Source organism: Pleuronectes platessa, chromosome 5 (genome assembly GCF_947347685.1).
Source record: "Pleuronectes platessa chromosome 5, fPlePla1.1, whole genome shotgun sequence".
Taxonomy (NCBI): Eukaryota; Metazoa; Chordata; class Actinopteri; order Pleuronectiformes; family Pleuronectidae; genus Pleuronectes; species Pleuronectes platessa.
In genome coordinates this window covers 29152028-29159511 of record NC_070630.1, presented here as the reverse complement: position 1 = coordinate 29159511, position 7484 = coordinate 29152028, and the positions used below count along the sequence as shown (strand labels likewise).

The window sequence follows — 7484 nt, the reverse complement described above, 5'->3', positions numbered from 1 at the left end:
ATAGTTGCTCTTGCAAAGCAACATTTATGATTGGGTCCGTTTATTCGTTTTAAGTTAACTGTGTGTGTGGAGTCGGACAACATGCTTTATTGAAATGGTAAATGTTTTTTACAGCGCTTTTCTTCTTTAGTCTTGATGACCAATGCGTTGAAATGCGCATCCGGTGTGAACAGTCGACTGCGCGCATGAAAATGGCGCAGCGCTGCGTTTTCCGCGTCCTTGCCTGCAGCAAGAGAGAGAGAGAGAGAGGGAGGGTGAGAGAGCACCATTATATTTTTCCTGTACCGCACCCCCTAGAGGCACCTCGCGTTTACCACACTTTGGGAATCCCTGTCTTAGCCTAACGTATGCCTTGATATATAAATTGAATAATGAAGGTAATCAAGAGTCTGTACTGCGCCTATTCCAGGTTTAGGTCAGTCAGTCTTTTGATAAGATCTTCTCTAAGTAGGTCCTAAACAGAGATGCTTCAGTATATGTTTCTTCAGGAAGTTTAAATCATCAGGATTTTAGAAGAGTTTATAGAACTTGATTGAACATAACTATGGTTTTGCTTTTACTTTGCATCTTAATGATGAGACAAACAACCATTTGTTTTTCTATTTACATTCATGGGGAATTTAAGGTCAGGAGAAATACCACGTAGAACATGCATACATCAGGAATACAGAATACAGTCCCTGACATTTAATGTATAATGTACTCCATTTGATGACTTAAGTGAGTAACATAAAACAATTTGAATAAATGTAGCGTTCAAATTCATCAAATTGTATCTGTATAGCCAATATTCACAAATCACAATTAGTCTCAAAGGGCTTAACAAGGTGTGATATCGTCTGTCCTTAACCCTCAGCATGAGTAATGAAAAACGACCCCCAAAAAAACTATTAACAGGGAAAAAAGAACATCGAAACCTCAGAGAGATCCACATGTGAGGTATCCCTCTCCCAGGACAGACCGAAGTGTAATAGATGCCACAGTAACTGAGGAGTTATTGTCATTAATGGCAAAGTATCTGAGTAGGCATATTGTATATCAAGCAGTCTTGTTGTAATCATAGTCCACTATCAGCTGCAACTACAATCAGGATCCACCACCTAAACCAGGTGCCACCATAATCCATCGTAATGATCCACTGCCACCATAAGGAGCCACCAACAGCTGCCACCTTGATAATGGTCCAACACCACTATTCATGATCAGCTGCCAACACGATACAGGATGCGCCAACATGATCAGCCAGCATTCACACAACACTCCTACCTAAAGAAAAGGGATGAAACCAAATTTTTCGATAGTGTTCTTAGCTCTACTTCTGAGATACGTCTTCAGTTTATATAATAATAGTAGGTTAACTACTTCTTGTTTTGATTTCTATGTATATGTTACATTCACCTGAGGAATATACAGTTAATGTTTTTCTTATACTGTTGTGTGTCTCGGTCAGTGGGTGGTGCCTCCGTACACCTTGAGCCCTAGTCAAGCTGGAGAGTATAAAGCTGAGGAGCTTCTCTTCAGTCCCCCTCTGCCTCCTGCTCTGCTCGCTCTGCTTTTGTCGGCTGCCTTGCTAAATACACTGCCTGTGTGTATGTACTTGTTGAGCTTTTTGCCTGCTCGTACTTTTTGGTATTGTTGAACTACGATTGTTGGTATTGGTATCTTTAGTTAGACTTTTGGCCAGGAAGGTGGAGGGAGGAGTAGCCATTTTGTTTCGACTCAGTTTTCTCCTGTCTAAGTGCTGCCAAGGAGGTTAAGTTTTTTTACCTTTCGTTTTGTTAGACAGAAGTATATTTGGTTCAAGCATCACAGCTGAAACAATTGAAGGATCATTATAGAGTTCCCAATGGCTTAATTATGTTTCAATTCCACTTTAGGCCATAACAACTGTCAGACAGCTTTAAATACAACAATATTATGTAGTTGTTGAATAACTGTGACATGGCTATCTTGACAAAATATACTGTTACATATAAATACTACATCATGCGTTTTCCGTGTTGATTTTATGTATCACTCAACTCATAAAGTCATCCGAAGCAGAATCTTGCTCTTTGAAAACACATTTATTGATAAATCCTTAAAATCTTTGGGGGTTGAAGATTTCTGATTGCAACTGTAGATGCTGCATATAGCAGAGGAGACAGCATGTGTTGCTCCATAAGATTTAAACTTCCTTATAATGCTCCCAATGATGTCTCTTGGAATATATTAAATGTTTTGGAAATCTTCTTATACCCAAGGCCCTTCAGGTGTGATGAAATAATCCCTCTCTCAGCTTTTGTTGAAGCTCCTTTGTCTTCCCCTTGATTGCAACTCACCTTGAATACCTCCATGGTCAACCTTTATTGATAAATCCTTAAAATCTTTGACGGATTGAAGATTTCTGATTGCAAATGTAGGTGGTGCATATAGCAGAGGAGACAGCATGTGTTCCAATGTTTTGTCACCATGTAAAACAGGGTTGACACTCCATAGCATTCAAGTGTGTCCCACATAATCTTTCCTCTGAGCTCAGAAAATAAAGGGGAACATGTAGTAGTTTAGCAGCTATAGTAGGGTTGGACTGTATCTGCATCTATATCATTTAATTCTAATTTGATGAGGCAGACTGTGAGGATTGTGTGTGGCTGTTTTGTGGTTTTGTTGTTGTCTCCTTCCCTTCTTCTTCTCCCTGTGCAGGTTGGTTGTGGCAGGGGGCGTGGCTGGCTCCGGCTGCTACAGACGAGACGCACCTGCAATCAATCTCTACTCATCATCCACCCCATAAAGGCCTGGTCTTTCCACCACTTCAGTGCCGGATTATTCCTTACTCGATGGTAGCATGTGCGCCGCTGAAGCTCTCAACCTCACTGCCTTTTGGATTCCATCTAACCTGTTTTTCCCTCCTACGCAGAATCTCCTGGTGACTCTCTGCTCAGCGCCTCTTCTTGGTCTCGTCCAGGATCATCCAGCCAGCCAGCACCCGGCTGCTCCAACCTGCACCTGCCTCCACATCAATAAACTCTGTTCATTCTTCGACAAATTACCCGTCTGTGTCTGCTTTGGGGTCCGAACCTGACTCACACCTTAACACAGACAGCTGGAGAGCAAAATTTCCAACAAACTGATTCACAGAACATTGTCAGTAAATAATCTTAAACCTCACAAATAGAGCAGAACTAAGTGTGTGTGAGGGTGTCAATATGCATCTCTCTTTTGAATCTAATCCACTCAAATTAAACTGTTAAATCTCCCAAACAAGTCTTAGCTGCACTAACATTTAGCACATTACAACCTTTGTTGAGTATACTGACAAGCATTGCAACAGATATATATAGATATCTATAGCTATATAAATCATCAAAATTATTATCATTATTATTATTATTAATATTTCTAAGGCCCTCTGAGCAGAGAATCTTTTCGATTATGATAATGAGCCAAACGGTCAGAGACTGTATATCCCCACCCTCAATTTGTAGTTGGGATTGTGTGAGAGAAAATATAGAATGTTTCCCACAAGACAGAGGGTTAAATGTGCGTGAATGTGGGAGCAGAGGTGCTTGAAATGTAACAATGTTGCAACCTTGTTTGGGAATAGCAGGTGCAGAAAGACAAAATTCACACACACACAAACCGTAACCCTTAAACCAAGTCTTAGCCCTCAAACAGCCCTTCGAAAGGGTGTAAAAACAGTGAGGACCGGCCAAAATGTCCTTACTTTTTCAAAATGTCCTCACTCCAATTGTCTATAACTCAAACTGCTCCTCACGAAGATAGCTGTACAAGATACACACAAACTCACACACGTAAATGTGTCACAGAATAAAGATACAAAGCACCTACAATTTCCACACTTTTCTTACCCCTGCATACAGTGGACCCGAACACCACATATTTTATATAAATGTGTAGGGTTTACAGTGTACAGTAATTGAAAATATCACAGAAAATGAGTGAAGTCCAATGAGTCTGAGGTTGAAAAAATTATTAATCTCAAAAAATGTATTTTAGCAAACATTGAAAACAGTTCCACAGACTCAAACACCACAAGGGTTAAAACATTCTTTTAATTCAGTTGAGTTTTGTCTCCACACCACAGTCCAGAAGCTGATGGTAATGCACCTGCAAGCTGGCTGGCCAACCGCCGATAAACACCAAGAGAAGAAAAAGAAGGAGAATAAGAAGCAGAAAGAGTGCTACGTTGGCACTGATATCGAAATGCAGTCTACAGAACCGAGCTGTCTCCTCTACAATGATGAGGTGTCTTTAGATCTATGTATATATATATAAAACTGTTTTTTTTATGTTTAGTCTGTAAAGTGTCCTATCTAGGCCCTATTTTCTTAGTTTTTTATTATTATTATTAAAAAAATAAAGTAGCGATTTAATAGCAATTATATGGCACTTACCTATAGCAACCACTAGGCGAAAAGCAGAATTAGTGTCATGGGAAATCTTATGGAAGTTACCCTATCCCCTGAAGTTAGTGCCTATTTACAGCACGTCAGCACCGCGTTCTTCCGCGACATTAACCTAAGGGAAGCGGAGTAAATGTACCTCGGAGAGGGGGTCTTGAGAACAAAGGGGGAGAGCGGGGGGGGGGGGGGGGTCGCGGAGCGAAGGTGTTATCTAATTAGCATATGACTCAGGGCGAAGCCGCTGCGGAGCCTCTCTCGATTCCCCATTGGAGGAAACCAACCCGGAAAGTCACTCGTGATTGGCTGGTAGAAGTGTTGCCATTGGTCACCCTGGGTCATTGCAGCACACACGTAGGGTAAACCCCTCCCACACAATATTAATAATAAAAATGAATATATAGTTGTTACTAGTAATATATATATATAATAAATCATTATTTAGTAGTAAGCCTTTACCAAAAGCAATGCAGTTAATTAAGACTATACATTCATTCATGTGATGCTTGATGTTATATGTGAACATATTGTACAGGAAAGAAAAAACATGAACGAGGTATATGTTGAGTCAAAGCTTTATTTACATACAGCACAAATATTGTACAAACACAACTAGCCTAGCCAGTGAAAAGCTAATCAGGGGAAGCTTGAAATGTCTCTTTGCAGCCTCTGGGTCATATGTTCTTTGTGGGACTCTGTCCGAATCTGCCCCAGTGTGTAGACGTCTGTGGTGTGTAGACGTCTGTGGTGTGTAGCTGTGAGATCCAGTGTAGCCTCTAGTCTTATTTGAAGTGTGGCACACAGGTCAGTGAGCTCCTGGCTGTGGAAGGATGGATCCATGTCATCTGTCCCGCTTCAATCAGCTGTAAACACAATCAGTACAATTAGCACAGTTCAATGACAACATGCACCTACAAATGTATCTGAAAAATGATTTAATGAATCTAACCTTAACCTCTTTCTTCTCTGCCAACTCCTGAACTCTTCAATGCTGATGCAAGGTCCGTATGGATCAGTGTTAATTTTGGAAGCTATTTTTGATTTAGTCTTAGTCTTAGTCTTTTGACGAAAATGAAAATTAGTTTTAGTCACATTTAGTCATTTTTATCCTTCTTAGTTTTAGTCGACGAAAACGAACTACATTTTAGTCTAGTTTTAGTCACATTTAATAGCCACATTAAATGCCTTTTCTATAAAAACATATAGCTGCAGCCTAATAGCTTAAAAATATATATTTAGTTTTAAATGTGAAAACAAAAAGTGAGAGCAGGTCAGACTGGAGGCGAACACAGAAACTGCAGCTCGGTTCAAACCAACTGCAGCTTCTGCTCTGATCAAGAAGCTGTGGCGCTGATCTCTGAGCAGCTGAGACCAGAGAAACTCGGTGTTTTCACTGTTTCCATAGTTAAGAAGCAGTCAGTCACTGAGCGGCTGCTCCACGAGAACGAGCTCTGCTTTCACTGTGTCTCCCTGAGCAAGTGCGCGGGGCGGGGGGCGGAGCTACTTTCCGGTGCGCTATCTGGGAGCGCACAGGCACACACACATACACAGACACACAGACTCACTCGCCCGCTACTGATACTTCATGACGGCCTGATACGATGATGTTTTAAAAATTATTGTGACTTAGTCAACCACCAACATTTTCGTCTCGTCTTGTCTCGACAACGAAAGTTAAAATAGATTTAGTCATAGTTTTTATTTTCAAAGATCAGTTTTCGTTACGTCTTCGTCTCGTCTTCGTCATGGGAAAAGGGTCGTTAACGAATATTTTTCGTTATAGTTTTCGTCAACGAAATTAACACTGGTATGGATGAACTGGAAGCTCCTTCATACTAGCTCATAGTGGGTCTTAGTAAGTCATAGTACAGGCAGCTGGAAAACAACATGAGTAACATGAGTTTATTAATGGGCGGCTGTGGCTGAGGGGTAGAGTGGTCGTCCTCCAACCTGAAGGTCGGCGTTTCGATTCCCAGTCTGAACCATCTCCATGCCGAAGTGTCCTTGGTCAAGATACTAAACCCCGAATGGCCCCCCATAGAATAACAAAGTGCTGGGATAGATGCACTGTATGAATGGGTGAATGTGAAACTGTAATGTAAAGCGCTTTGAGTGGTCATCAAGACTAGAAAAGCGCTATATAAATACAAATCCATTTACCATTTATTATTAATAAACGGAAATAGCCTTGCTGCATCACCGTTGGAGGATCCACAGCAAAATTCCTAAAAAAATCCTGAACAGATACTTACGTACAATGGCGTCGTTTTCCCGCACTGCAAATGCGGACTTTCAGCGAGTCTCGGCGTAATGTGCAGTGACTGCGTCATTGTGTGCGGGAATCAGGCTGTGAAAACACAACGATGAAAAAGATCAGATAAAGTAAAGCTGGAGGATGTATTTTAAACAGCAAAGCTCTTCTTTATAGATACCCTCGCTCCGCCGGCCATTTTCATCAGAGCTGTGAAGAGACGGAAACTTCCTACAAAAATAAAAAAACGAGAAAAGTCACGTTTATGAAAAAACTAACCGAGAACAAACTGTTCGATTTAATTAGTTCATACCTATTTAAACATGCACTAACTCCGCTAAAGCACTCAATGCTTTATTCTACTTTTAGCAACTGTCGCGCTAATCACACGTTTTTCAAATCTGAGAGTTAGCTCAGCAGTTAGCAATAGCTTCGCCTCACCTTAATTCAGGGACTGTGCGCCTGTCTTCTCCGCCTCGACTCCTCCACACCGGGCCCGCGGCTTTGCTTTCCCACGCACTCATCTTCTCCTCCAGGGAAACAGTGTCGTGTCGACTTCAGCAAGTTATTTATCCCGAAAACCGAGTCACTCATACGGAACACACTTACCACGATCCTCTCATGTCTGCGGCAGACAGACTCTGCACTGACGTCACTTCTTCAGAGTAAAGCTTCACAACTGTCCTTTTCATCTTAAAGCAGCGGTTAAAACAGCTTTTAAATTTAAATTTTATATGGGATGAGTATGTGACTGAGGACCCGTTTATTCTTTCTGGTTTTAAGTTATTGTACTTACCTGATTTTTGCTGTTCTGTGTTTGTATTCTCATAGTT

General features: G+C 41.1%; 1 long non-coding RNA gene across 1 annotated transcript; it reads right to left on the bottom strand.

The window, feature by feature from the left end:
* Positions 1 to 6686: 6686 nt before the first annotated feature.
* On the bottom strand, positions 6687 to 7278 carry LOC128440823 (uncharacterized). Its single transcript, XR_008338580.1, has 3 exons — positions 7093 to 7278; positions 6833 to 6882; positions 6687 to 6747 (listed from the first exon to the last, which is right to left on the bottom strand). It is a non-coding gene; the product is annotated as an uncharacterized LOC128440823 (long non-coding RNA).
* Positions 7279 to 7484: the final 206 nt, after the last annotated feature.